The sequence below is a fragment of the Giraffa tippelskirchi genome, chromosome 1 (assembly GCF_054371585.1).
Source record: "Giraffa tippelskirchi isolate mGirTip1 chromosome 1, T2T-mGirTip1v1.2.pri, whole genome shotgun sequence".
NCBI classification, from domain to species: domain Eukaryota; kingdom Metazoa; phylum Chordata; class Mammalia; order Artiodactyla; family Giraffidae; genus Giraffa; species Giraffa tippelskirchi.
The window spans coordinates 136,380,593-136,407,430 of NC_137275.1; the positions used below are offsets into that span (position 1 = coordinate 136,380,593).

The 26,838-nt window shown below is 39.4% G+C and overlaps 1 protein-coding gene across 11 annotated transcripts in view; it reads left to right on the forward strand.

Annotated features, from left to right (window-relative positions):
* The window catches only part of LINGO2 (leucine rich repeat and Ig domain containing 2), a 1,356,204-nt gene that overhangs the window by 1,296,045 nt on the left and 33,321 nt on the right, over window positions 1-26,838 (forward strand). For 2 of the 11 annotated variants that reach the window (XM_081497635.1, XM_081497668.1), the window contains exons 2-3: window positions 3,347-3,416; window positions 15,473-15,568. The exons of 6 other annotated variants lie outside the window; for them this stretch is intronic. The gene's annotated coding sequence lies outside the window, so the exon portion shown is untranslated. Of the gene's footprint in view, window positions 1-3,346; window positions 3,417-6,990; window positions 7,106-15,472; window positions 15,569-26,838 lie in introns of those variants that run through there. 3 more of the 11 variants (XM_081497640.1, XM_081497647.1, XM_081497720.1) reach the window with 3 other exon arrangements.

A 26,838-nucleotide genomic window follows, 5' to 3' on the forward strand; every position in this document is an offset into this window, starting at 1 on the left:
TAGGGATCACCCTACCCGAACCCCCACTGCAAGCCATCATCCTCCTTGGTGTCCTTTCCTCATCCTGCTGCTATCTCAGTTCTCTCACCTGTCTTCAAAACTCAGCTCCAATTCTGTTTTCCTTTGGATTTCAGCAATTTGTTCAACTGCCTTTCTTGAATATGCACTATGGACTAGAGACTGTACCAAACTCTAGGGATAAAATAATACACAAACAGATGCTCTCATGGCCATCACAGACTCGGGGGAAAATGCTGTAATCAGGAAACCACACAAATATACGATAACAGATGGTGATGGAGTTACGAGGAAGTCAGTCCTCTGAGGGGATACATCAGGGGCCCGGGGTTTAATTTGGAATTCTTTTCTGACCTGGGTATTATATAATATACACTCTCTATAAACTAAACGAATAGGCAGAAACTCAAACTGAATTTAAACAGAGTGATAGAATATAAAAGGCCATGTGATCCAAATCCTTGTGGAGTCAGAAATCAGTTAATTGATATAATCCGTGACTGAAATGGCAAAATTACTCAAGGTAATAGATTTTCTGATTTGAGTGTATCTATTTCCACCAACGAAGCTGAATGGCACATACCCTGAATGACTCCTGAAAACTTGGGTTGCAAACTGGCTTAGTTTTATCAGGTAGGTATGTCTCCTGGTAACCGATTATTTTGAAGCTAAGATCAATTTAGTTCAGTGAACTTTTATGGATCATATACTATTTGCATATCCCTGTGCTGGAAATTGTGAAGACAAGGGAAAGAAACAGACAAAAATCCCTACCTTTAAGAAATGAATCAACATTTGTCTGTTCCCAAATATGCTATATTTAAATAATACCCTTTAATTCTGTCTGGCATTTTAAAGTATAAAAAGCAACATAGAGGTTTCAAGAACCCATCATAGGAAGTGATTTAAAGAGGATTAGGTTAGTGTTTCATTTTTAAAAACAACACACTGTATCAAAAAGCTAGGTAAATAAAAAGCGAGTGATTCCAGTATTCTAAGAGGGATATCATACAAGTTGTATTTCTCATACTGAAGGTTAATGCAGTCACTTCCTTTAAAAGAAAACATTACATTTTGGTTAAATTACCCATGTAATGGGCTCAAATTCTCCCTTTATTCAGATGGGCAACTTTAAAAACAAGTTTGAAATCAGCAACATTTGCATTTCCTCACTGTTTAATATGGTGTAGTTTTGTTGTTTAGTCATGAAGTCATGCCCGACTCTTTGCAACCCCATGGACTGTAGCCCACCAGGCTCCTCTGTCCATGGGATTCTCCCAGCAAGAATTCTGGAGTGGGTTGCCATTTCCTTCTCCAGGGAATCTTCCTGACCCAGGGATCAAACCCATGTTTCCTGCATTGGCAGGCAGATTCTTACTACTGAGTTACCAGGGAAGTCCATTGTTTGATATAGTGAGATTCAAAAGACAGAGAAACTTGGTTCCAACCAAGATTACTAGTTTTCATGCCCTTATACCTCCCCATCACATGTGCTGGCTTTGTTTACCCTGACAAAGTGACTAAGTAGCTGCATAGACAGATACTTACATTATGCAAAGTGATCAAAATAGAAAGCAAAATTATATGACACATCAAGATTTCAATTATTTTAGAAATACCTAAGAATGTAAACACAGATTGAATGCAAACTTGGACAAATGGGAGCAGTTCTAATGCAAAGATGAAAATGAATTTTTTCCTCTTTGAAAAATTCCCCTTAATGTACTTACAGTGTTTTTTTTATTGGAGTATAATTGCTTTACAGTGTTGTGTTAGTGAGTTTTAACAGAAGAAAAATAAATGAATTGGCACAGTTAGAAAATTTGTTTCCGCTTTCTTAGTTGCTGTGCTTTCTAAATTAGAACTGTTTCCTAATGGATGAATTTTATAGACATGAGTATGCCATTCTCTTAAATGTGATAGAAATATGAATCCAAATGGTTACTAAAGATTAGGAAAAAATATGGAGTTTCTATCTAGTTAATCTAAACACACATATACAACTTATTTCTCATATGTTTCTCTTATTTCTCGTAAGAAAAAGAAAAGGAATGAAGGGAGGATAGGGAAGAGAGAATTTACATGTATTGAGCTCTGTGAGTTCAAGTTTGACAAAAAACAATATTGGTACATCAAGCTGCCTATACCACATGCTCCCAGGACTCATTTATCTGTATTCATGGGTTGCCCATGTTGGTGGTGCTCACACTGTAATATTCAATCTGATGGATGGGCCACTTGTGCCCCAGCTCAGCTCTACATCCTGCAAAGCAACGAGCACCCCCTCCCAAAGTGTATGAAAATTTTACTAGTGAATATAAACAAGATTTTGTTAAGTGTGATTGTTGGCTGAGGGTCTAACTTTCACTTGTAACCTCTGTGATTATGGAGCAGCAATTTTTTGTCACTCATTTGTGTAACTTTATCAATCATCAATATTTTTGTAAACTTCTTAACACTTGGATCGGTCTTCTTAGAACATTACAGAAGTTATATTCTTTTTTTAACCTCTTTTTTATCTAAATAAATTGGAAGCCTCTTACAGACAGTGATTCAATTGCTCCCTGTTTTGTACCTAAGAGGAACTAGTAAGGTATAGGATCCATTTGTCCATTCTTGTTCTGCCTGTCTCAAACTTCCTCTTGGCTAGATAGTGTCTCTGCTTTAAATAATTCCTTTTCAAATAATCCTGCCATTTTCCCTGTACATAATCCCTCCAAAAGAGTTGCAAATAAGATAAGAAGAATGTTTGACATAGAGCAACAGTCCTAATTTTTAACCCTGTGTCTGCCTCTAAGTAGCAATGTACGTGACACTGGTGGCAGTGGATGGTGAAGGGTCCCGGTATTTTGCAACCTTTCTGGGCCTCGGTTTTCTTATTTGTGAATGGAGGGGGGTAAACCAGTTGAGCTCCAAAACTCTTATTGCTCTGCTATTCTGTCATTAAAAAAAAAAAATTATTGGAGTACAGTTGCTTTACAATGTTGTTAGTCTCAGATGTACAGCAAAGGGAATTAGTTATACATATGCATATGATCACTTTTCTTTAGATTCTTTTCCCTTATAGGCCATTATAGGATATTGAGTAGAATTCCCTGTGGTATACAACAGGTCCTAATTAATGATCTATTTTGTATATAGTAGTGTGTATATGTCAATCCCAGTCTCCCAGTTTATCCCTTCTCCCTTTCCCTCCAGTAACCATAAGTTTGTTTTATCTATATTTTCTATTTCTATTTTGTAGATAAGTTCACCTGTACCCTTTTTTAGATTCCACATGAAAGTAATATCATATGATATTTGCCTTTCTCTGTCTCACTTCATTTAGTATTCTGTCATCTGTGATCATCTCTAAGAGATCTTCTGTCCTAGAAGTTCTACGAGTCTAGCTCTGTTAGGTTAGTAACCATTCATAACTGTTCTGTGTGGTCCTGGGAGTTGGGTGGAGGTGCTCCTGTGGCTCAGGGAAGACGGGAAGGGGAACCCAGCAGTCTGTTTCAGACAGCTCACTTTGATCTATTTCAGAGGTGGGCCTTCCTGAATAAGATTTCAATTGAAGAAAGGGTTCTATGTTTTTGATATTTTTTTTAATTGAAAACCTTACGTAGTAGATTAAGAAACTTTCTTTAAAATTGTGTAAACATACATTATGGTCTAGAATTAAAGACTGAATTGCTGCGTAACGATCAATCTAAAATATCTTAGGAAAGTCATTTGGAACTGTCTTGCAGGAGACATCAGCTTTAGTCCCTGTTCAGCTGAGAATTAAGCTGACACATGAGGAGAAAATGATTAGACAGGTGGGAATATGTTTTATATGAATTTTAGGTACTACGTAGTGCAATGACTTCCAGTTGAGAGTCTGAGTAAAGTTCCTTCCAGGCTGAAGTGAAGAATAATTATGAGGACAGGTAGCAGTTGTTTTATACCTGGTTTCTCAGCAAATAAAAAAGACTTGTCAACTTTAATGATAGTTTCCCTACTTTTTGGGCTTCCCCGTGGCTCAGCTGGTGAAGAATCCACCTGCAGTGCAGGAGACCTGGGTTTGGGAAGATCCCCTGGAGAAAGGAAAGGCTACCCACTCCAGTGTTCTGGCCTGGAGAATTCCATGGACTGTGTAGTCCATGGGGTCGCAAAGACTGAGACACGAATGAGCGACTTTCATACTCACACTTACACTCATGACCCACAGAATTCTACTAATTCTACTAACGTCAGAACTATTGCTTGATGGCACTTATAGCACTAGGCTTTCAGGTGGTGCTCAATAGACGCTTGACTGATTGAATAGGGTGTCAAGAATGCAGAAGCTGTATTTTAGCAAATCCAGTTAGCCATATGATAAACAAAGAACCATCCAAAAGTCCCATTCTCAAGAAAAGATTTTCCACAGTATCGTTATTAAGGCATTCCCTTGAACCCCACTGACTCAGATTTGTTAAATTTATAATGAAAGACACAAAAGGAAAGTAAGACTCAATCTTCATTCTCTTTCTTCTTCTTTTAGGCCTATTAATACCACTGTTTGGCTCCATAATATGTACAGACTGTTTACTGAAGGCTGCTCAATAAAGCTAACGATTCTTTATAACGCTGTTTGTGATAAAAACCTATTACAAGTTAGAAAGAAAACAACAGTTGGAATAATGCCATTCTGTCCTACCTCTCAGGCTATAATACCCCTCCAGAGCACTTCTTCAGTGAACGGTGGTATTCAGCCTCTCTTTGGTTCATGCCTGGTCTTTTCACTGAGTTTATCCTGTTAAGTATCTAAAATCAATATCACATCATTGTTATATATCTAAGAAAAAAGTTCTGGAAAACAATCCTCTCAAAAGCTCATTTCAAGCATCGTAACAATTATTTGATATCACCTATAGAGGATCTCCTGGAGAAGGAAATGGCAACCCACTCCAGTCTTCTTGCCTGGAGAATCCCATGGACGGAAGAGCCTGGTGGGGCTATGGTCCACGGGGTCACAAAGAGTCGGACACGACTGAAGCGACTTAGTACCCACGCACACGCATAGAGAATCTCCTATTGAGAGGATAATTTTATCACTTAAAATCCATTCTGCTCACTCTGTGTACATTTTCCTTTAGAGCTATGTTAAATAACATGTGTTTGACAGTTCTCAAGTCCTAGAAATCAGTATCTTTTCTCATGCTCTAACATTCCTTAGGACAGTTCCTTTTTTATTAGAGATATCCATGATCATGTACACTGACTTCTCAAGATTTCAGACAAAGACTCCTGGCAGGGTATCCCAGCAGCCTGAATGGCAGTCTCTTCCAGGGAGATGCCAGAGGAAACTAGTCACCCACCCATAAATCTATTGCTTCCAGGGCAGAAAGCCCAATGAGTTTCCTCCTTGTCAGGCCTCTCATACCCCCACATACGTACATGCACACACTCTCACAATTAGACACTGCAATTAAGCTGAAGGGGTTTGTGAACTCAGATTGTCTGTTATCTAACTGGTTCCACCTACACACAAAGCATAATTGCTTTCTCTCTTCCATCATTCTCTCATCCAGGCATTCTTCCATGCTAGTTTATGTGGTTTATGATTTCTGGTTAATGGCCTTCCTAATCCATTTTACATTCTCTGTCTTGGTATTTTGTTCACTTAATTTCCAGCCATGTGCACTAATTTGGAACCTGAGGTCCCAGGCACAATGTCTTTCGTTTTCTAGGTATATTTGAGTTTGTTCTCTATAGACCTTTTGACTCTTGATTCCGCATTCTATGTGTGCTTGAATGCTCTCCTCTACCAACATTTAACCAGCACAAAAAATAAAATAAGAGGAAATTCTGGGCTGATCCTAATCTGAACCCTCTAGTAGAATCAAACACATGTAGGGCATGTAAGAAATACATTTCTATCCACTATGGTCTATTGAGCCTATTGCATTTTCTATTTATCTAGAGTGATGTAACAAACCACTCCAACATGTAGTGGCTTAAAGTAATAATTTACTCTTCTCTCTCATGCATTGGTAGTGGGCAGTACGCGCTTGAGTCCTTGTATACTTGCAGTCAGATTCTGGCTGAAGTGGAGTTGTCTGAAGATGTTCTTACTGGTCCTCAGGCTGCACTGGCTGGACCAGTGGAGACCTGATTGGTCATCTCTGCATGAAGCTTCTTCACAAGGCTAGCTTGGGCTTCTCCAAGCATAGTGGTCTAAGAGCAGTTGGGCTTCTTACATGGCAGCTGGCCTCCCCAAAGTGAGCATTCCAAAGGTCTCAGGTGGAAGTAGAAAAGCTTCATATGACGTAGACTCAGAAGTCACATGGCACCACTTTCTCTACATTGTGTTGGTCAGAGTAGTTATAGACCAGCCCAGATTCAAGCAAGAAGAAGAGTAGACCTTTCCTTTCAAGGGAAGTGAGTACAGGGAAAAAAGGTATTGATGGCTGTCATTGTGGAGACAGGCTGCCACAGTGGGTATCAAGTAAAGTATATCATAGAAAACTAACACATTATAATTTTTAAAATAGCAACTAAATCATAGACTGATGTCCACTTCAGAAAAATAAAATAAAAAAGGCTTGTGTGAGCTCATTTCCTTAAATCCATTTAGAATAAACACCTTTAAAACCTAACCTTTGGAAGGAATATCACCTGCTCCACTGAACACAGTTTAAGGATGAATGACTTGGTTAGTGACTGGAAAATGACTGCATTCAAGGAGCATCCACCTTCTTTTAGATTTTGAAGAGAGAACAAGATATTGGCTGGTCAGTAGCTTTCAGATAAGGCAAGCATATATAGTTTAGCAAATATATCTTCATTGTGGTTAAACTCAAGTTCAGCCTGATACATAGTACAAACCCAGAAAAATGCATTGCCTCACATATAGTAAGTGCACAACAAAAATTAGGTCTAGGTATTCAGCTAAGCAATAGTGAATCATAGTCTGAGCAAAGACAGTACTTAGTGATCCATTAGTAAAACAACTTTGTGTTCTAGGCAGGGGTCTGTGGCCCTGCAGGGGCTTCCCTGATGGCTCGGTTGTAAAGAATCCATCTACAATGCAGGAGACACAGAAGACATGTGTCGGGATAATCCCCTGGAGGAAGAAAGGGTAACCCACTCTAGTATTCTTGCTTGGAAAATTCCATGAACAGAGGAGCCTGGTAGGTTATAGTCCATGGGGTCGCAAACAGTCAGACACACTGAGTGACTGAGAAGGAGCATGACATGAGGCTCCACAAGGGGAAGGGAACTGGCCAAGGTCACACAGCTTTTAGGAACAGAGCTAGATTGGAGCTCATGTGGATACAAATTCTCTCTTACTACAGAGACTGTCACATCTCAAAGTGCTTAATGACCTGGGAACTTTACTTTAAAATGAATACCCTTATATTTCAGCTGGAGTTTTGCTGAATTCTGCAGAGAACAGCATGCCCCTCCATTAATGAACAAATGCACATCTTAAAGTCTTTCACATCTGCCAGGCTTCCCCTATGGTGTAGTGGTAAAGAATCTGCCTGCCGATGCAGGAGACATGTGTTCGATCCCTGGGTCAGGAAGATTCCCCTGGAGAAGGAAATGGCAATCCACTCCAGTATTCTTGCCTGGGAGATTCCATGGACAGGGAAGCCTGGTGGACTACAGTCTAAGGGGTCACAAAGAGTCGGACACGACTGAGCACAGCACACAGGTGGGTGCAAATGTGGATAATTAGGCTTGACCTTGAGTAGCCTATGTAGTTCACCCAGTTATAGATGTTGCAGCAAGTTGTCCTGGTCTAGGATATAAATTTAGTATAAAACCAGCAGGAACCACTATGTTTTGGAAGTAACTGATGGTTTTGGCCATTGTGTGTATGTGGATATTAAATTCCACTTTGGGAAATTAAAAGTTTAATTGGACATATCCCTATACAAGAGGATTTTTGAAAGCTGTGTGCACTAGAGCTGAAAGTAACAGATATGTATGTGTGTGTTATGAAAGTATAAATCAATCTTTTTTAAAATAAAATAAGCATTTTTAAGCTCTTTATGTGCTTTTAGCCCTAAGCTAGGTACTAAGAGTAAATGATATAAGATAAAATTACCTCCCCTCAAGAAATTTATAATTAAGTATAGTGGTGAAGACTAGTACATATAAATATTTAGATATTAAGTAACAATCAATTATTAACCTATGTTTAAAGAAATAGGAATTAAGAAAAGGAAAAAGAGCTTCCACTTAGAATTTGTTGTTGACAGAAAAGATTTCATTGGCGTGCAGCTTGATATGGATTTTTAATGATAAATAGTAAAATTTGACCAGGAAGAAATCAGAGTTAACATCAACATATTATTTGTGAGGAACCAAGGATAATACTCAACCAGTCCATCCTAAAGGAGATCAGTCCTGGGTGTTCATTGGAAGGACTGATGTTGAAGCTGAAACTCCAATACTTTGGCCACCTCATGCAAAGAGCTGACTCATTTGAAAAGACCCTGATGCCGGGAAAGATTGGGGGCAGGAGGAGAAGGGGACAACAGAGGATGAGATGGTTGGATGGCATCACTGACTCAATGGACATGGGTTTGGGTGGACTCTGGGAGTTGGTGATGAACACGGAGGCCTGGCGTGCTGTGGTTCATGGGGTCACAAAGAGTCAGACATGACTGAGAGACTGAACTGAACTGAACTGATCCACTATCCAGGCTCAAAATGCTAGTTATCAAAAAAAGCAAAATCTATTTCCTAACCTAGGATACTTTTAAATTGTCCAAAGAAAAGAGGACTAAATCATCAAATAAAATCCATGGCATTATACATTAAAATATATATTAATACAAATTAAACTGTAATTCAAATGTTAACCCTACCTCCAGAAAACTGGGCAAATATTAGCATCATCCATAAATTTATCATATTAGTCATTAAATTCTTCACATTAACCATGGCTGAGCAGTTAATGCCTTTTATCCAGAGAATTATTGATTCTACAGCTGACTTCCTGCCTAATGACAACATATGCCAGCTAATATAAGGAGAAAATAGTTGCTGTAGTTCTCACATGGGGCCTTTTCAGTGACGCTAAGATGGACCCACATATCATATTCATGTGCCTATTACAAGAAGTCTGTGAGTTAGCTTTTGTGCCATCTCTTATTTAGACAAGTTCCATTTTAGAAAGTGATGCTTCACACAAGGCTCCATTCCCTGGTAGCTCAGCTGGTAAAGAATCTGCCTGCAGTGCAGGAAACCCAAATTCGATCCCTTGATTGGGAATATCCCCTGGAGACAGAAATGGCAAAACACTCCAGTATTATTGCCTGGAAAATCCCATGGACAGAGGAGCCTAGCAGGCTACAGTCCATGGGATCGCAAGAGTCAGACATGACTTAGTGACTAAACCACTACCAAATTTTCATTTATTACAAAAAATTAAAGAGAAAGCAAAAAAAAAACAAAACCCTACCACTAGAAATCTACCACTTTAACCCATTAATTTCATCTTCCCTCATTGCCTTCACCTTCCCCTACTCACCCATATGTCATATAATGTGTCCATAGCATTAATTCAAGTTTATTTATTCACTATTCATGATATCATTAAACTCTTTCCTAGAGCTACATGAGCTTCTATAATGCCTAGTTTTCTAGTCATTGTAGTTTTCTGGCTGAATTGATTGCTGCCTCCTCTATTCTTCTAAAGCATACTGTTTTCACCTATATTTTATTTTTTTTAATTTCAATTTTATTGGAACATAGTTGATTTAAATGTTGCTGGTTTCAGGGGTACAGCAACATGATTCAGTTATGCATATACATATATCCATTCATTTTCAGATTCTTTTCTCCTATCAGATATCACTCAGTCCTGTCCAACTCTTTGTGACCCCATGGACTGTAGCCTGCCAGGCCCCTCTGTCCATGGGATTTCCCAGGCAAAAATACTGGAGTGGGTTGCCATTCCCTTCTCCAGGGGGTCTTCCTGACCCAGGGATCAAACCCAGGTCTCCCTGCACTGCAGGCAGATTCTTTACTGTCTGAGCCACCAGGGAAGCCCCTTTTCCCGTATAGGTTATCACAGAATATTGAGTAGTGTTCCCTGTGCTATACCTTATCTGTTGCTGTTGTTTAGTCACTAAGTCATGTCTGACCCTTTGCAACCCAATGGACTGCAACACACCAGGCTTCCCTGTCCTTCACTATCTCCCAGAGTTTGCTCAGACTCATGTCCATTGAGTCAGTTATGCCATCCAACCATCTCATCCTCTGTTGCCCCCTTATCCATCTGCCCTCAACCTTTCCCAGCCTCAGGATCTTTTCCAATGAGTTGGCTCTTCATATTGGGTGGCCAAAGTGTTGGAGCTTCAGCTTTAGCATCCATCCTTCCAATGAATATTCAGGGTTAATTTCCCTTAGGATTGACTAGTTTGATCTCTTTATTGATTACCTATCTTATATATAGTACTGTGTTTATGTTCATCCCAAGGTCCTGATTTATCCCTCTAACTGACATGTTTCCCTTTTGGTAACCATGAGTTTGTTTTGGATATTTGTCAGTCTTTTTCTGTTTGGTAAATAAGTTCATTCGTATCATTTTTAAAAATTAGGTTGTGCATGAGTGATATCATATATTTCTTTCTTTGACTTACTTCACTTTAGTATAATCATCTGTAGGTCCATCCATGTTGCTGCAAATAGCATTACTTTGTTCTTTTTTATGGTTGAGTAATATTCCATTGTATACATGTACCATGTTTTTTTTTATCCATCCATCTGCTGATGGGTATTTTGGTTACTACAATGTCTGGTCTCACTTCTATTTTAACATTTACTGTGTTGTATAACTACTACCCTTTTTTTTTTCTTGCTGCTATTCCCTATCTATCTATTTCCACCAAGAGACAGTTTCTTTTGCCTTTGCTCTAGTGATGTGTACAGGGTTTGGCACCTAGATTCAATAAATAATTGTTAAGTAAATGGCCTTGAGCAAACTCCAGGAGATAGTGAAGGACAGGGAAGCCTGGCGTGATGCAGTCAGTCAATGGGGTCGCAAATAGTCTGGACATAACTGAGCAACTGAACAACAAAGTAAATGAATGATAGTGCATACATGATTTTGAGCCTGTATATCATAATTTATATAACCCCTGCTACTGTGACTGAGATGCTTTCTTTTTTTTTTCACATATATATCACCCCCTTTGGGATTCGTTGGTATTCAAATTTTAGGGAAAAAAAATAAGGATTTGAGCTAGTGTGTAAAGATGAGAGCATTGTCAGTAATAGATTAGGGCAAAAGACTGGAAGAGTGTTTTTCAATCAAAATTCATCAAAGTGATGGGGAGTTACTTGGAGCCACAGCCAACTGCACCTTTGCAAGTAACTTGAAAGAAGCAAAAAAGTAATAGAAATGAATCTGAATACCCAGGGTGGGGATTTCCCATAATCAAGGTGTGAGTTTAGCTGGAGAAAGTAGTGGAAGTGAGTATATGGTTTTGATGATAGCTGAAATCTTGTGAAAATCAAGAGACAGGTGAAAGAAGATGGGGAGCAAGGACACATTTTTTAGATGAAAGACAGCTCAGCTGACTCATGGCAGGCATCACAACGCATAATATTCTAATATGATGGTCCATTTCCAACAGAATACTGCATATAACGACTGGGCCTTCTGACACAAAGAAAATCATATTCCTCAATTTTTTTCTTCAGAAATGCTCTACTGTCCATAGGCCTCCTGTGAAGTGGGAAAGACAGCTAGTCTGCCAAATATGAAGTTACATAATCATTGTGTTTGCATCATCAACATTTGAGTTGTGTTCATAAGGTTCAACTTGGTCCTTCATGTTGTCTTCTCCTTTCTATCTGTATCTTTTTCATGGGCAGCCAACTCCAGTATTCCACAAATAAGAGTGCTCCAAAACCTGGCATTTGTCTGGCTTAAGAGGACAGCACTAATTATGGTTGCCAGAGAGGAGGAGCCCAAATGAAAGTCTCCACTATCTTTGTTTTGATTTATCATCTGAGCACAGATCTTGAGGGCTTACGGGGTAACCTTTGAGGTCACCTAGTCCTTTTCCTTGTTCTGAGGTGAAAAGACCAAAACCACAAGTGAATCATCCCAGAGAGGAAGAGTTAGCCTCTCTCTTAGCTCTGTAGAGAAAGCAATAGATATCATCAATAACTCAATGAGCAGAAATTCTTCCACTTGTTCATTTTGCTTAACCAAATTCCTTATGCAATGTGGTGAGCTCCTTACTATAAGCACTTTGAAAAAGAAAAAAAGAACTTAAAGTAAGAATTTGGACTCATAAAAATCTTTACCTGAAAACATCTGACTATCTGAAGGCCTGTTTTTCTGGTTTTTTTCCAGAGCACAGAGTGCCTTATTTTTTTGTCTCCACCCTCAACTCCTTTCAAGGGGTTCTTGAAGGTCAGCATCTTGTAGTGGTCATGATTTAATCTTTGTAGAGGTAGCTGGCAAGGGACAACTTTCAGTCAGCAGGGCCCTTCATAGCCACATATTTGACCATGTTTGGGGGGCATTTCATGGTCATTGTGTCCTGCGCTGCTGGGAAGGCTTATTCCCAAGTCTAACAAAGATTCCATTAACAGGCCACTCAATGTGTTGTCACTAGACCAGGCCATGTAAGTAGCAAAACTCTCTGGACCATACCTGTCTTACTAGCCTCTTGGTCCAGGAAAATATTTCCTCTTGTTGCTTCTTCCTATATCTAGAGTTCAGTTCAGCTCAGTTCAGTCGCTCAGTTGTGTCGGACTCTTTGCGATCCCATGAACCACAGCACTCCAGGCCTCCCTGTCCATCACCAACTCCCAGACATGACTCAAACTCATGTCCATTGAGTAGGTGATGCCATCCAACCATCTCATCCTCTGTCGTCCCCTTCTCCTCCTGCCCTCAATCTTTCCCAGCATCAGGGTCTTTTCAAATGAGTCAGCTCTTTGAATCAGGTGGCCAAAGTATTGGAGTTTCAGCTTCAACATCAGTCCTTCCAATGAACACTCAGGACTGATCTCCTTTAGGATGAACTGGTTGGATCTCCTTGCAGTCCAAGGGACTGTCAAGAGTCTTCTCCAACACCACAGTTCAAAAGCATCAATTCTTCGGTGCTCAGCTTTCTTTATAGTCCAACTCTCACATCCATACATTGTTTCAATTATTGATCTCATATGGAACTGCATATAAGCATTTTATCACAGGCTCAGTCACATATTTGGTAACGTAAGAAATGATCTTCTGAAACAAGCTATATAGAAAATAATATAGCTAGCAGTTATTAGTAAGGTCATAAGCAAGAATTTAAGTCAAGAACTTTCATTGGGTATAGCCTGGTATACCCTAGGTCATCTGACTCAGTTAAATGATTATAGCCAAGTGTTAATCTCCTTGTTGTACATCATGGAGCATCTGACCTTCATCCAAAGATTGGTTACTGAGATAAGCTTTAGAAACAATCTTAGAGTGTCCTTTTTAATAACTTAATCAAACCTTTGAGCAATATAACATAACAAGGAACTAGCTCAGAAGTGAGTCTTAGTAAGCACAGACCTTAATTAACAAAACTAGACTTTAACATTCAGTGAAACATAATTTTTTTTTCTTCTTTTTTTTTTTGGAGAATTCATTGTGAAGGCATTAACACTGTAGCCAGGGAAGGCTTTAACTCGTCAAATAAAAGTGAGGTCAGGGAGCCGGGAAAAGCCAAGAAGCTGTCTTGGATTTCCCATAGCCCTGGCTCTTTGACTTTTAGCTGTTGTTTATCCATTTTTAATTTCCTGATTTAGGAGCAGACTATTGCCATGTTTTAAGGACTTCAGGATAACAAAGTTCTAACCATGAGGGGTTATTTTTTTGTAGAAGCAGAATGAGCTTTGCCTACATGTACCATAATTTGAAATAATGTTTTATTTACTTTACCAAAGTAACAAAAAGATTTTTAAAACAAATATAAATCACTTAAAGACAAAGAAATTCATACTCTGTTATCAAAAGCTGCATTCTAAGAAAACTTTGTTTTCTAAACATAGAGAAGACCAAATTCCAGTCTGGTAACAGCTTACTGTTAATAACAAAATGGTTTATCTGCTTAATCTTAGAAAGTCTTTTCTATAAATCTTGAAGAACTAGCAGTATTCTTTAAAGGCATGAGAGTAAAATCTGATTCTATTGCAATTGACAAAGAAACTTTGTCATAACACTTTAATATGACAACTAGAATTATAATTGACCATATTTTATCAGGGCATGTCAGATCTATATGAATTTCACATAATTTTAGGACATCTATATTAGTAACATCAACCATACGGTATAACCTGAAAAGATTTATTACCTCTTCAACACTACTTCTCATGTAATTCAACATGTCCAGTGAACCCAGGTAGCTTAACAGCTCTCTGGGATGTCTCAGGGGCCCTCTGAAGCATCCCAAAGATACTAGAAGTCAAGTTATTTAGGAAGTTTTGTTGATTAATATCAAAAGGGTTTATAACACTCAATCAGGTAGGAGCATATAAGTCACTGAGAGATAATAGTTACTTAGCCAAAGTTAACAAAAGATTTCAAAGGTAAATATAGAACAGATCAATTAAGATGTAAAGAAACTTTAATATTAAAGGCAGTTTAACATCTGAAGAAAGTATGACCTCTTAACAGAGAGAAAGGCTGAATTTAAGTTTTTGCACCAGCTTACTTTAAATCATTTAGGTAAATTTAATTAAATTTATTTTAAACTTTATCAATCTTAACCATGTACAAAACTTTTTCTTCAGGGTCACTTTCCACAAACCTTCTAGTCACTTTTTGTAACAGCCACCTGTAGGCCAGACCTACTTTCTTTTCCCTTCATAAAATGTAATTTTATTTTTATACCTCTTTTTATTAAAAACAACATCCTACTTTCCTTATTAGATTAGCAAACAAACATTAATACTAGATAATTAATATCGAATATTTCCCAGTTCACATGAATCTGAAATTTATTTAGCTTAATTTTTCTTGTATTTGGAATTGTTTGATTTGTAAGCAGTTACTTTTTTAGGCCAACAAAATTAGAACTCATTTGCAACTTTAACAATATTATCAGAAAAAACAAAAGGCATACACTGAGATATACATAAATACAGACAGAGATCTTATAGTTTTCTTTTTGAGATTTAAAAATCTTTTTGACCCCTTTTTTTACCCTTTGCTTGAAGTTCTAATTTGCCCAAGACTGAGGTCTCAGGCAAAGTGGGCTGTGTATTTCAAGGATATGGAAAGGGTTAACTTCAAGCTTTTCCCTAGGCAGGCCTTTTTACAAACTAGTTGTTTTTAACTGCATATGCAAAAATAATTGGTATTGCAGTTCGAAAAAGAAAAATTTCTCTCACTCTGTTCAATCAGCAATCACACACTCACAGTCATTCAGAGGTTATCACAGTGCCTCCCTTCTCCCAATTCCCCAGGGTTCCTTAACTGTTGCTCCCTTCCCAGGAGCTCCAAGGAGGTGATCAGTTTCTTCTACCTGTTGGGGTAGGACCTGACTGGAAACTAGCCCCGTGCCCTTACCTGATCCTGTGGCCATTCCTGGTGAGTTGTTCCGTCCCTCCAATGAGTCCAGTTGGGGCTTGACCGTCTGGAAGGTCAGAAAACTGGTCCGAAAGAGAACCCGGAATACCATCATGTGGCATGCCTCCTCATTCGTCTCAGGATTCCTTTGCTCCAGCCTGGCAGAGCCACCAGTCTGACGGCTCAGGGGGCCGGCATGGTTGGAATCTCGCTGGGGCCTCCAGAAATGTTACAGAAACCAGTAATCGAGAAACCAAGCCGCACACTCAGAGAGTTGGAGACCTCAGGTTTATTACATCGGCAGGCCCAGAGGAGTTAACTCTTCAAGCTCTGAGCCCCAGACAAAGGTGTTACAGAGTTTTTATAGACAGACTATAGTGGGCAACACTAATAGGCTGGTTTAAACCAAGGGGTTTCACACGCTTGGGAACAGCAGTCAAGACGGGGAGGGGGATGCCTGACCTTTCCATGGACAGGCAGGATTAAGTAGGTTTGCAGGAGCTGGGCAATTGCAAAGAGCAGGACAAGGGTGAGTGATATAAACTCATGTTCCTAGTATTAAGTTCCCACTTTCTAAGACAACGTGACCTATGTGATCCAGACTTTGTAAGGAGCAAACTGAGTTACACAGGCAGAACGAGCAGGAGGTTATGTAAAATTTTAACTTTTCCTCTGCATCATCAGTAAAAGTGGGAGAAAGCATGTACTATTTTCTAAATGAACCTTATCAACAATTCATTTAAAAGAGTGGCTACTTAATACATGCTGGAGCAACAGGGGTGGATTTATGCATAAATGGGTTGAAGCCTCTCAAGCTGGGATTCCTCTTCATTCTCTCTTTCTCTCCTCCTCTTTCATCCTAATGAGCTTTCCTAACTTTGGTAGCAATGTAGAAACAATAGTATTGTCCATAATATCATAATAACTTTGTATGGTGTATATGATGTATAAAAATATTGAATCACTATGTTGTACTCCTGAAACTAACAGAATTAAGTCAACTATATGTCAATAAAAGGAAAAAGAAGCAATAGGAGGAAAAACAATAGGTTCAAAGTCATAAAACTTGGCTTCAAATCCTGGCTTTACCACTTTTTTTAATGAATTTGGTTAAGTGATTTTACCTTTTTAGGTCTCTCTTTCCTCATCTGGCCTAGATAAAAAGAGGTCAGTCTTGTTGGGATGAGAACTAAATGAGACAGTATATATGAAAGAGTGCAGAACAGCGTTTAACCCACAGTTATCTGTGTCCTTTTCTTCTGGTCATGGGACTTTGGTTCCAGCAACACATAATGATAGTATAATTGCCACATGAATGATGTTGATGGCATTCTGGAATGCCTCATATCTGCCCAAAGCATCCCATCCTCCAGTGCTTGCCATAACCTTCCATTTATTGTGTAGTTTCTTCTGTAGTTTCTGTACACACATACACACACACAGTTCAGTAGGTTATTTATTTAAAAGTGCTTACTAAAAACACACTGTATATTCTGAGGACAATGCAATGGATAAGATAAGAGTCTCTGCCTGAATGGAGCTTACATTCCACTGGGAAACTAGATGATCATAAATGAACAAATAACACATTTCCAGGGAGTAGAGAGGCTTTGAAGAACAACAAATAAGGGTGAGAGGAAAGGATAATGAATGGACCCTTGATACGAATCCTAAACTTAGTCAAGGAGCAAGCTAGGCAAAGATCCAAGAAAGTTTTCCAGGCAGAAGAAAGAGATTACAAATGTCTTAAGGTGGGAAAGATCTGGCAACATTCAAAAATATCAATAAAGTTAGTGTAGCTATAGAAGAGGGAATAGAGGAGAGTACAGAAAAAATGGCAATGTAAACCTTGTAAACCTGGTTTTAAAAAAAAGAGTTTCTTTGTAATTTCCTGGTGGTCCAGTGGTTAAGACTTGAGCTTCCAACGCAGAAGTTATGGGTTCTATCCTGGATTAGGGAACTAAGATCCCACATGCTGTGCAACAAGGCCAAAATACTAAATGGCAACCCATTCCAGTACTCTTGCCTGGAAAATCCCATGGACGGAGGAGCCTGGCAGGCTACAGTCCATGGTGTCACAAAGAGTCAGACACGACTGAGTAACTTCACTCACTCTCTACTGCTACTCTAAGCTACTTCATATAGGCTTCCTTGGTGGCTCAGCAGTAAAGAATCTGTCTGCAAATGCCGGAGCCACGGATTCAATCCCTGGGTTGGAAAGATACCCAGGAGAAGGAAATGGCAACCCACTCCAGTATTTTGCCTGGGAAATCCCATGAACATAGAAGCCTGGCTGACTATAGTCCATGGGGTCACAGAGTTGGATATGACAGATGGTATGGCATGGCATCCTTTTAGATGCTAGGAGAACATTCCAATAACTCAATGCTGCACATTTTCCACCTTTGTACAATCTCTCCATCCTCAAGCTCCTTTCACCATAGTTTTAAAAATTATCACATCACGTAGTGTCTTAAGAGATTGATTTTTAGCATATATGATTCCACCTACATCAGCTGGAGAATGGTTTTAAAGTCTTTGGGGAGAAAGTGCTCAAGGAGGAAGCTCTCCTTGCTGCCCCAGCTGTGATCAGCTTACACCTCCCTTCCCCTACATTCAAAGTCAGGCCTGTACTTCTTTCCTTGGTTTCTTGAGGCATAGATGACCCCAGCCTTCCTGCTCTTTGTAGGCCCCTAGTAAATATTGTTGAATGAATGAATGCAACCAGGAAGCTGCCTCTTGTAGGCACTCTGGTTAAATTGCGCTCAAACCTCCAATGTATAGCCTGAGATTATGAAACTCACTCTCATAATGGCTGTGAATGGCTTACTTCCGCCTGCCTCTCCACTTGTCCATGAATCCAGGATGCTGACTTCAAAAGTACTCTTCCCCTTTGCCTCAGGCATGGGTGTGTATTAAGTCGCTTCAGCCATATCATACACTTTGCAGTCCCTTGGATTGTAGCCTGTCAGGCCTCTCTGTCCATCACCTCAATACATTTTCTTCTGAACTTTTGTTTTTGGGGGCTTCTCCAGGCAAGAATACAGGAGTGGGTTGCCCTACCCTCTTCCAGGGGATCTTCCCAACCCAGGGATCAGACCTGCATCTCTTTATGTCTCCTACATTGGTAGGTGTTTTCTTTACCACTAGTGCCAACAGGAAGTGCCAGGCAATCATTTCTAGATTTGGGGTGATTTTTTTCCTTCCTTCCTTTCCTTTTTATTTTTTTGGGGAGAATGTACTGAAGATTGTGTGGGAGGAAGGACATCACTAGGAGATGTCAGAGCAGGCTGTCTTCTGTCTTGTCCCTCTGTCTGTTTCTTCTCTCCCTCCAGAATCCAGTTCCAACCCAGGGTTTGTACAGAGTAATGCTGCCAAACCAGGTATCTCAATGTCTCACCTAGCAAAATACTTTCCCCTAAATGCAATTCCTTTTCTGAGAGGAATTCCTGAGAATAACATCATCTCTCCTCTGTTCTCGGAGAAGGCAATTGCACCCCACTCCAATACTCTTGCCTGGGAAACCCCATGGACGGAGGAGCCTGGCAGGCTACAGTCCATGGGATCACACAGAGTTGGACACAACTGAGTGACCCACACTTTTGTATATATAGATCTCTTTCTCTCACCAATACAACAGTTGTAAAATAATAAAAATCATAAATTATAATAACAAAAACACTAATTGGGAAACACAAATATTTTACTATGTACCTTACTTACATTGGGCTAAATGTTTTCTCATGTTTTATGAATTAATACCAGTGACACTCCTGAGAGTTAAGTATTATTACCCTCAATTTACAGATAAGGAAACAGAAAGTCACAGAGTTGGTGTCATTAATGGATTAAAAGACGCACAGTTAACTGTTTAGGGCAAGATTCAAGTCTAGACTTCCAGAATCAAACTACACTAGCTTGGCTGTATATGAGAACAAGAGGGAAAAACTGGGATTATTCTAACTTTTTATGTCAAATGTATCCTGTGAATTGCATGCCTGATACCTTGCTATGGACCTGCTAAATTGTTTAGAGAGAAAAATAATTTATGCATGCATCCATCCAGCCTTATTGAGGTATAACTGGTACACAAAAAACTTCACACGATTAATGTACATAGTGTTAGGACATACATGTCCACTTGTGTTACCATCACCACAATCCAGATAATAAACATTTCCATCACCTCCATACATTTTCTTCTGTCCTCTTGTTCTTTGTTTTGTGGTAAGAACACTTACCCCATAAGATCTACTCTCTGAACATATTTTTAAGTACACAGGAACATACTGTTGAGTGCAGGCACTACTGTATAGAGTAGAACCCTGCACAACTATAAATTTTGAATTATTATTTTGACGAACCAAAATGATCACACGTTCACCTAAAAGCAGATTCAGAACCAAAAAGAAGTGGGAGAAAATATAAACGCATGTTGTGTATACAGAATGCACAGAGCTGATGTGTTATGACACCCATCCTAAGGAATGAGAATCTACTGATAGACACACCTCCCTCCTCACTTGGAAAGACGGATGTCATAACAGTTCTGTTGTCTCATTTTCATGTATTTATATCACTCCCACACTGTCAAGCTAAAATAATTCAGAGAGTCAAGAGGTACATGCAATTAATTTCTTTTTTTAAACACAAGTGCTTAAAAAAGCCTCTCCCTCCAAGACACCATTGTTTACAGCTTTTATCCTATCATTAAATATCCTACCCCTTTTTTTTAAGGGAAATAGATTTTTTAAATTTTTTATTTTTCACTATACTGGGTCTTTGTTGCTGCAGGTGGGTTCTCTCGTTGCAGCAAGTGGTGGCTGCTCTTTAGCTGCAGTGCCTGGGCTTCTCATTATGATGTCTTCGCCTGTTGCAGAGCTCAGCCTCTAGGGTTTATGGGCTTCAGTAGTTACAACTGTCAGACTCGAGCGTGGGCTCAGTAGTTGTGATGCATGGGCTTAGGTGCTCTGTGGCATATGGGGTCTTCCCAGACCAGGGACCAAACCCACGTCCTTCGTATCAGCAGGCAGACTCTTTACTACTGGGCCACCAAGAAAGTCCAAATATCCCATTCCCTGCTCCTCCCCAATGTCTACTATGATAATTACAACTTAAGCAGATCATTAAAGCTGTCTAAGTCTTTCCTCATTTGTAAAATGGAAATACTATTCATATCACCACATATCACCACATACATGATGGTATTAAAATCTGGTAAGGATTTTAAAAATAGAGGATGAATATAAAGCAGTAGTTTTCAGTTAATGCCATTCTCCTCACCCTACTCAGCTTCTGGAATGTCAACTTTTAGAGCAAGAGTTAACTATGATGTCTAATTCAGAGCTAGAAGCACAGAAAGTAGATTAACTATGATGCAGACTTTGTCAGTGCCCTGTAGTGGATTTCTATGTCCTTAGCCCAGAAGAGAACAATGCTCTTTCTTTTTTTTTAAACTGAGGCATAATTGATGTACAATGTTACATGTTTCAGGTGTACAACATAGTGATTCACCATTTTTAAAGATTATATCCCATTGATCGTTATTATAAACTCTCAGCTATACTCCCCACATTGTACATATATCCTTGTAGCTTACATAGAGAACAGACTATTGGTGGGGAAAGGAGAGGGGTACCTAATACAAGCAGGGGGATTGAGAGATAAAAATTCCTGCATATGAAATAAGCAATGCTCTTTCTATATTCCTCCCAGACCTTAAGCCAGAGCCCAAGCGCAGGCCTATGAACTGTTAGTTTCTACCACCAGGTGGCATGAAAATGAAATTGTGTGTTTTCCTTGTACTTAGAGCTTTGAAGGAAGTTTTGAAGTAGGAACGTTTGTACTTAACAAGACAATTGTTCCGAAGACTCGATTCCATTTCCTGACACCATTTCCCCTGGTAGATTTCAGCCGGATGTGCTACAGCTCGTTGCTCACCTATTAAAGCCTGGTTGGTTCTCACATTCAAGATGCACTGGGAAGGTCCACATGCAGCCTTCCACTGCTAATAAGATGAAGGCAATGGTTGTTCAAGGCTCATAAACGTGTGACCCTCATAAATCAATTTCAGAGCAATATTGTGCTTAAATGAACACAGTCCCCGCAACCAAGAAAAATTTTAAAACAACTCAAACTAGCATTACTCAATATTATGAAGGGGACAGGAAATCCCCTAGCAATAAATTTTAAAATCCCTTTTTACATTCTTCCCAATCCACTGCCCCACATGGTACAGCTGTGCTTCTCAAACCAGTGAGAACTTAAAGTTCATGTTTTTTCTTCCCCTCCTTGTCCTCTTTCCTGCCTGCTTTTCTATCTTTTCTCCATTGTACAGCCCAGGAACTGTCCAAGACTACATCTTTCAGGGGAACAGAAGGGTAGGCTCTAATGTAGACCTTGCCAGGCACCACTAGAGGGTAAGCACAGAAAACAATCTGGGAAAACTCAAAAATTAATCACTTACAATTCATTAAAAATTGGATTAAAACCTTTTGTCAGATATATAGTTGGAAAAATTATCCAGTCTGTGGCTTATCTTTTTTTTAAACTACTTGTTTCAAAGAGTAGTCCATGTTTAATCTTGGGCAAAAAAAAAAAAAAGTGATATAGCCATAAAAGGTAAACCATAGCAGAATATGAAAAACGTTAATCACTTGCATCTTGGCATATCGTACCCAAACTTAAGAAATACAACAAACAGTGTTGCAAAGTGCAGAAGAAATAATGAGATCCAGTTGCAGAAAACACTGAATTAGAAATCTAAAGTTTTATTCCAATTAATTGTATGAACTCTAAAGGGTGACTTTACTTCTGATTCTCTACTTGCTTCCTGGTATTGATATGAAAACCAGGACTTTTCTTAGTAAGATGGAAAGACTGGGATAAGGTCACATGGGTCAGTGGGTGAGCAGGAGAGTTCCAGAAAGGCAAAAAACATGACTTTATGTGCTTTTGTGTCTCTAGTACCTACTTGACAGGGCCTGGCATCTGTAAACACTCAGTGGCTTTTGGATGGATGCAAGACTTGTACTTGGGCTTCTGAATCCAGAGTCAATGCCCACAGCCTATCCCACTTGGTATCTTACTTCCTCACTGTGCCTCTTTTCTGTTAAAGTCCCACCCTCTTTCAAATGATTGACAGGCACTTCTAGTCTATGCACTAATGGTACAGATTACCAGTCCTAATCCATGTCATTACTTTTATGATGGTAATATCTCTAATTTTTTTTTTTTTTTTTTTGGCTGCACCAAGGAGCATGTGAGATCTTAAGTTTCCCAACCTGGAATCCAACCCATGCCCCTGTATTGGGAGCATAGAATCTTAACCACTGGACCACCAGGGAAGCTCCAATATGTCTAATATTAACTAATATTCTTTTGAGTTAACATTTAGGTCTACAGGACTCTGAGTTGCATGTATTTTTCATAACCAGATGGCACAATTTGTTCCCACTGCTCTAACATTATTTCCCCATTTTCTCTGTGACAAAATGATGCATACTGACACTAATTAATTGTTAGCATCCTGATTTAGGAAGATATTTGGAGGTCTGCTTAGACGTATTTAATTAGAAATTACCACTTTAAGTATTATGTGCATTTAAGTATTATGTGCATCCCAGTGCATTCTGGGATGGAGTCAGGGCAATAGAGAAGAACAAAGTAGGAAGGACACAATGTGTATTGTGTGCTGTATCCACAACTGAGGGATGACATGTATATAGCACTTGACAGATTGCAAAACATGCTTATTTTAACTCCTCTGAATGATCATGAAGGGTAGGTGTTATTGTTTGCCAGTTTACAGATAGGAAGCTGAGGCTGAACATCATGTAAGCAACTTGTTCAAGATCACAAAGCTGGGTCAGAGATTCCCAGCTAGGTTCTGTGCTTGCAGGACAAATTCTGAGCCAAGATAGTGGAACAATTGAGGGTATCATCTTTGGCTAGATTGCTTAGTATTAATATCCCAGTTTTGCTACTTCCTAGCTTTGTGAGCTAAGTAAGGCAAGTCACTTAACCTTTTTGTGCATTAGTTTGCCATGTGCAAAATGGGAAGAAAATAGAACCTACCACATTGGGTTTCAAGGGAGTTGAGCTAATGGACATAGTTTTCCTAGAATAGAACCAGCTTATTAGGAGACACTTAATAGGGGTGTGTGTGTGTGTTTTCACTAGACAACTGTTTCTCACATTTCTGGCAATCCCTCACACATTAGCTCAAGAAATACATTTCATTTCCTTTATACAAAAAAAACCTGATTCTTGGCAGCAGCCTGATTATAAACTATGTGTAGTATGTTTATGAGGAGACTGTAAGTATGCATCAGGGCACCCATTTGGGAACAGGGTACCAACATGTAGAAGATGAACAGAAACAAAACCCTGACCTCTGATGTAATCTTTATTAAGGTGCTTCTCAGATAAAATTCCTGTGCTTCAGGAGCTGCTGGCCACAGTGACCCCACAGCCCACAGAACATAACGCAAGCTCTAATTTAAAATTTCATGCAGGAAGGAAAAGTTACAGTTTTCACAGAGTCTGTAGATCAAACACAAGACGAGAACTAAGTGTCTGCCCAGTAAATCAAGCATGGAAGCAGGCAGCGTGGCTTTTGAGTTCTTTCCTAGTCAATTTTATTGATTAAACCTCAAATTCTCTAACGTGGTATTGCGTGGATGTCTAAAAGCAGCCTTTGAACAAAGTGAGGAGACTCAATCTGAACAGTCAGGAAGTAGAGATACTGTTCAAAATACTGTGGTATTTGCTTTAGAGCCACTAAAAACCAAGAGACCAAAGTGACTCTCAAAAGGTTTAGGGTCACATGTGCTAAATTCTGCCACTTGAGGTAGAGGTGCCATGTTTGACTTGCTGGCCCTTCACTAAGTTAGATGGACAGGAAACTCTGCTTTTTGAACCAGACGGGAGCAGCAGACCAGGCCCTCCTGGGTGGGTTAGCACAGCTCCTAGGCTGCCTGGTCGGCTGCATTCCCTTGTTGGCCTCATCATTAATAATTCTCATCATCTTCATTCAAATTAGGCCATGCTACAAAACTACCCTCATTCTGCCTCTGGAAGGCCATATGAGGTTGCAGAAATCAGATAAACTTCAAGATCAGAAAAAAACACATCTGTTTGAGTCCATGTTTTGCTTTTTATTACCTGTGTCATAAAGGTCAACTCACTTATCCTCTCTCTGCTTCAGTATCCGTAGCTGTAAATGAAGATAAAAATAGAAATTTCAACATTGTCAGGAGGATTAAATGAGACAATAGATGGGAAAGTGTTCAGCACATATCAGGTAGTTAAATGTCAGTTCAGGTAAAGAGAGACAAAAGGCAGTAGTATTAACTGGCTTTTAGAGAAGGAAAATTTCCAGAAAGATAGAGATGAGTGTCTGACTTGTTAATAAAATTTAAACTTGACTGAGATCAATGAAATGTCCCGTGTTGACTGCAAATGTACACTCATCATCAGCAATCCCAAGGAAAATCTATCAGGATTATTTCCTTCTGTTAAAGAGCAATATAAATATTGATCAACTTTCCTAATTGGCCTGCGCTTTGCTTTCATACATCACACTCCTGTTCTGCACATAGGGCACAAATCTTCCAATTACCTTTAGTTCATAATTCATTATGTCACATTAGAAGCTAAACATGAACACAGGGTCCTCATCAAGAAAAAGTACCACTTGAGGAGCACCTCCTCTGTTGCTTTTTATTCTCCAAAGATACCTGAGCCTCCTCATAGTTGATGTGGGTAAGAGCAAAGGGAATATCTTCACCCTCCCCAGGTAGGCCAACCTCTTACATCTGAAATCGAAGCAGCTGCGTGGTGGGGTCAAGAGATGGCTAGCCCCCCTACTCAGGACCAGAAAGGAACAGCACACCAGCTCATTAAGAAGGAATTGTTAGGCTTAATGACACAAGGAGGGCTGGAAAAATGCCAAAGCAAACATCTGTTGTTTCATAAAGATGGCAAAAGGCATGCTAATCATCTTGTTAATGGTGGTTAAAACATTGAAGATATTCCCTTTAAGAGTAATGGCAATGCATCCTGTCTTTTGGACTTAGAAGCAAAAATAATGATAATAGTGTATAATACTGGATGCCCAGAATCCTAGATGATTATCCAGTAATAGCTATCTTTCTAGAAATCTGAGTGCCTCAGACTTAACCAGCAAAATAGATGGTTCATTAAGGAATTTTCTCGCTAGTTTATTGCCAAGGAAGTGAATGAATCAATGACCTAGAAAGGTACTGGGTGTCCTGCAAGTTTGACAACATTATAACCAGAGTTGTACCGTTCTCTACCTCTGTTTTGGACTGGGTTTATTACTATACATTGTTTTGTTTCTTCTGACAGAACAGCAGTCCTTCCTTTGCACCTTTGTCTCTTGTTGTTCAGTTGCTCAGTTGTGTGCAACTCTTTGTGACTCCATGGACTGCAGCACACCAGCCTTCCCTGTCCTTCACTATCTACTGGAGTTTGCTCAAATTCATGTCCATTGAGTCAGTGATGCCATCCAACCATCTCGTCCTCTGTCACCTCAAAACAAAATTCCTGCCACCAAATGAAATAGACGCGAAAGCACTCTGAATAGCTCCTGTTGGAAAAAGGCGCTACATACCTTGGGCCCTGTCCCCTTCATATGTCAACACTGGATGGAACTGGAATTCAGCTCCCTTGATTGGTGAGAGAGGATGACTACCACATGAAGTGTGATCCTTCCTCTCAGGAAATATACATCTATGGACATAAAACAACGCTGGCTTTCAATAGGTTCTCACGTTTAGTTTGCTTAATTCTGAGAAAGAATTGGTTTTAATTTTTCCTTTGTAAGCCTCTGTTCTTTCATATGTGATAATAGAAGTTTCCCACTTGTTATGATAGTGTATCTTTCATTTTCTTATTGTCTTAATACCAAAGGATCCCAGTAGAATGTTCTCCCAAATTGTTGTGGCATTGCAGAATTGAGCTGAAGGGGAAGTAAATGTGGGATTCTGCTTTTTATTAGATAAAATACATCGTCTCTCTTTTCCTTTCCCATTGAGGTAGATTACTAGCAAGAAGAGAATATAAAACAAAACAAACTTCACAAGATAATTCAAAAATGACTTAGTTGGCATGGTAATTTTTAAAATATAAAATCATACATAAAGCCTTTAATCCTAAAGACCATCGAGATCAGTTTCTTCAGCACATATGTGAAAAACAGAGACACCAAGTGACCACTCCCAGATCAATGAGTGAAAGAGTGACCCGGGAGTATGCAAAGGCCAGGT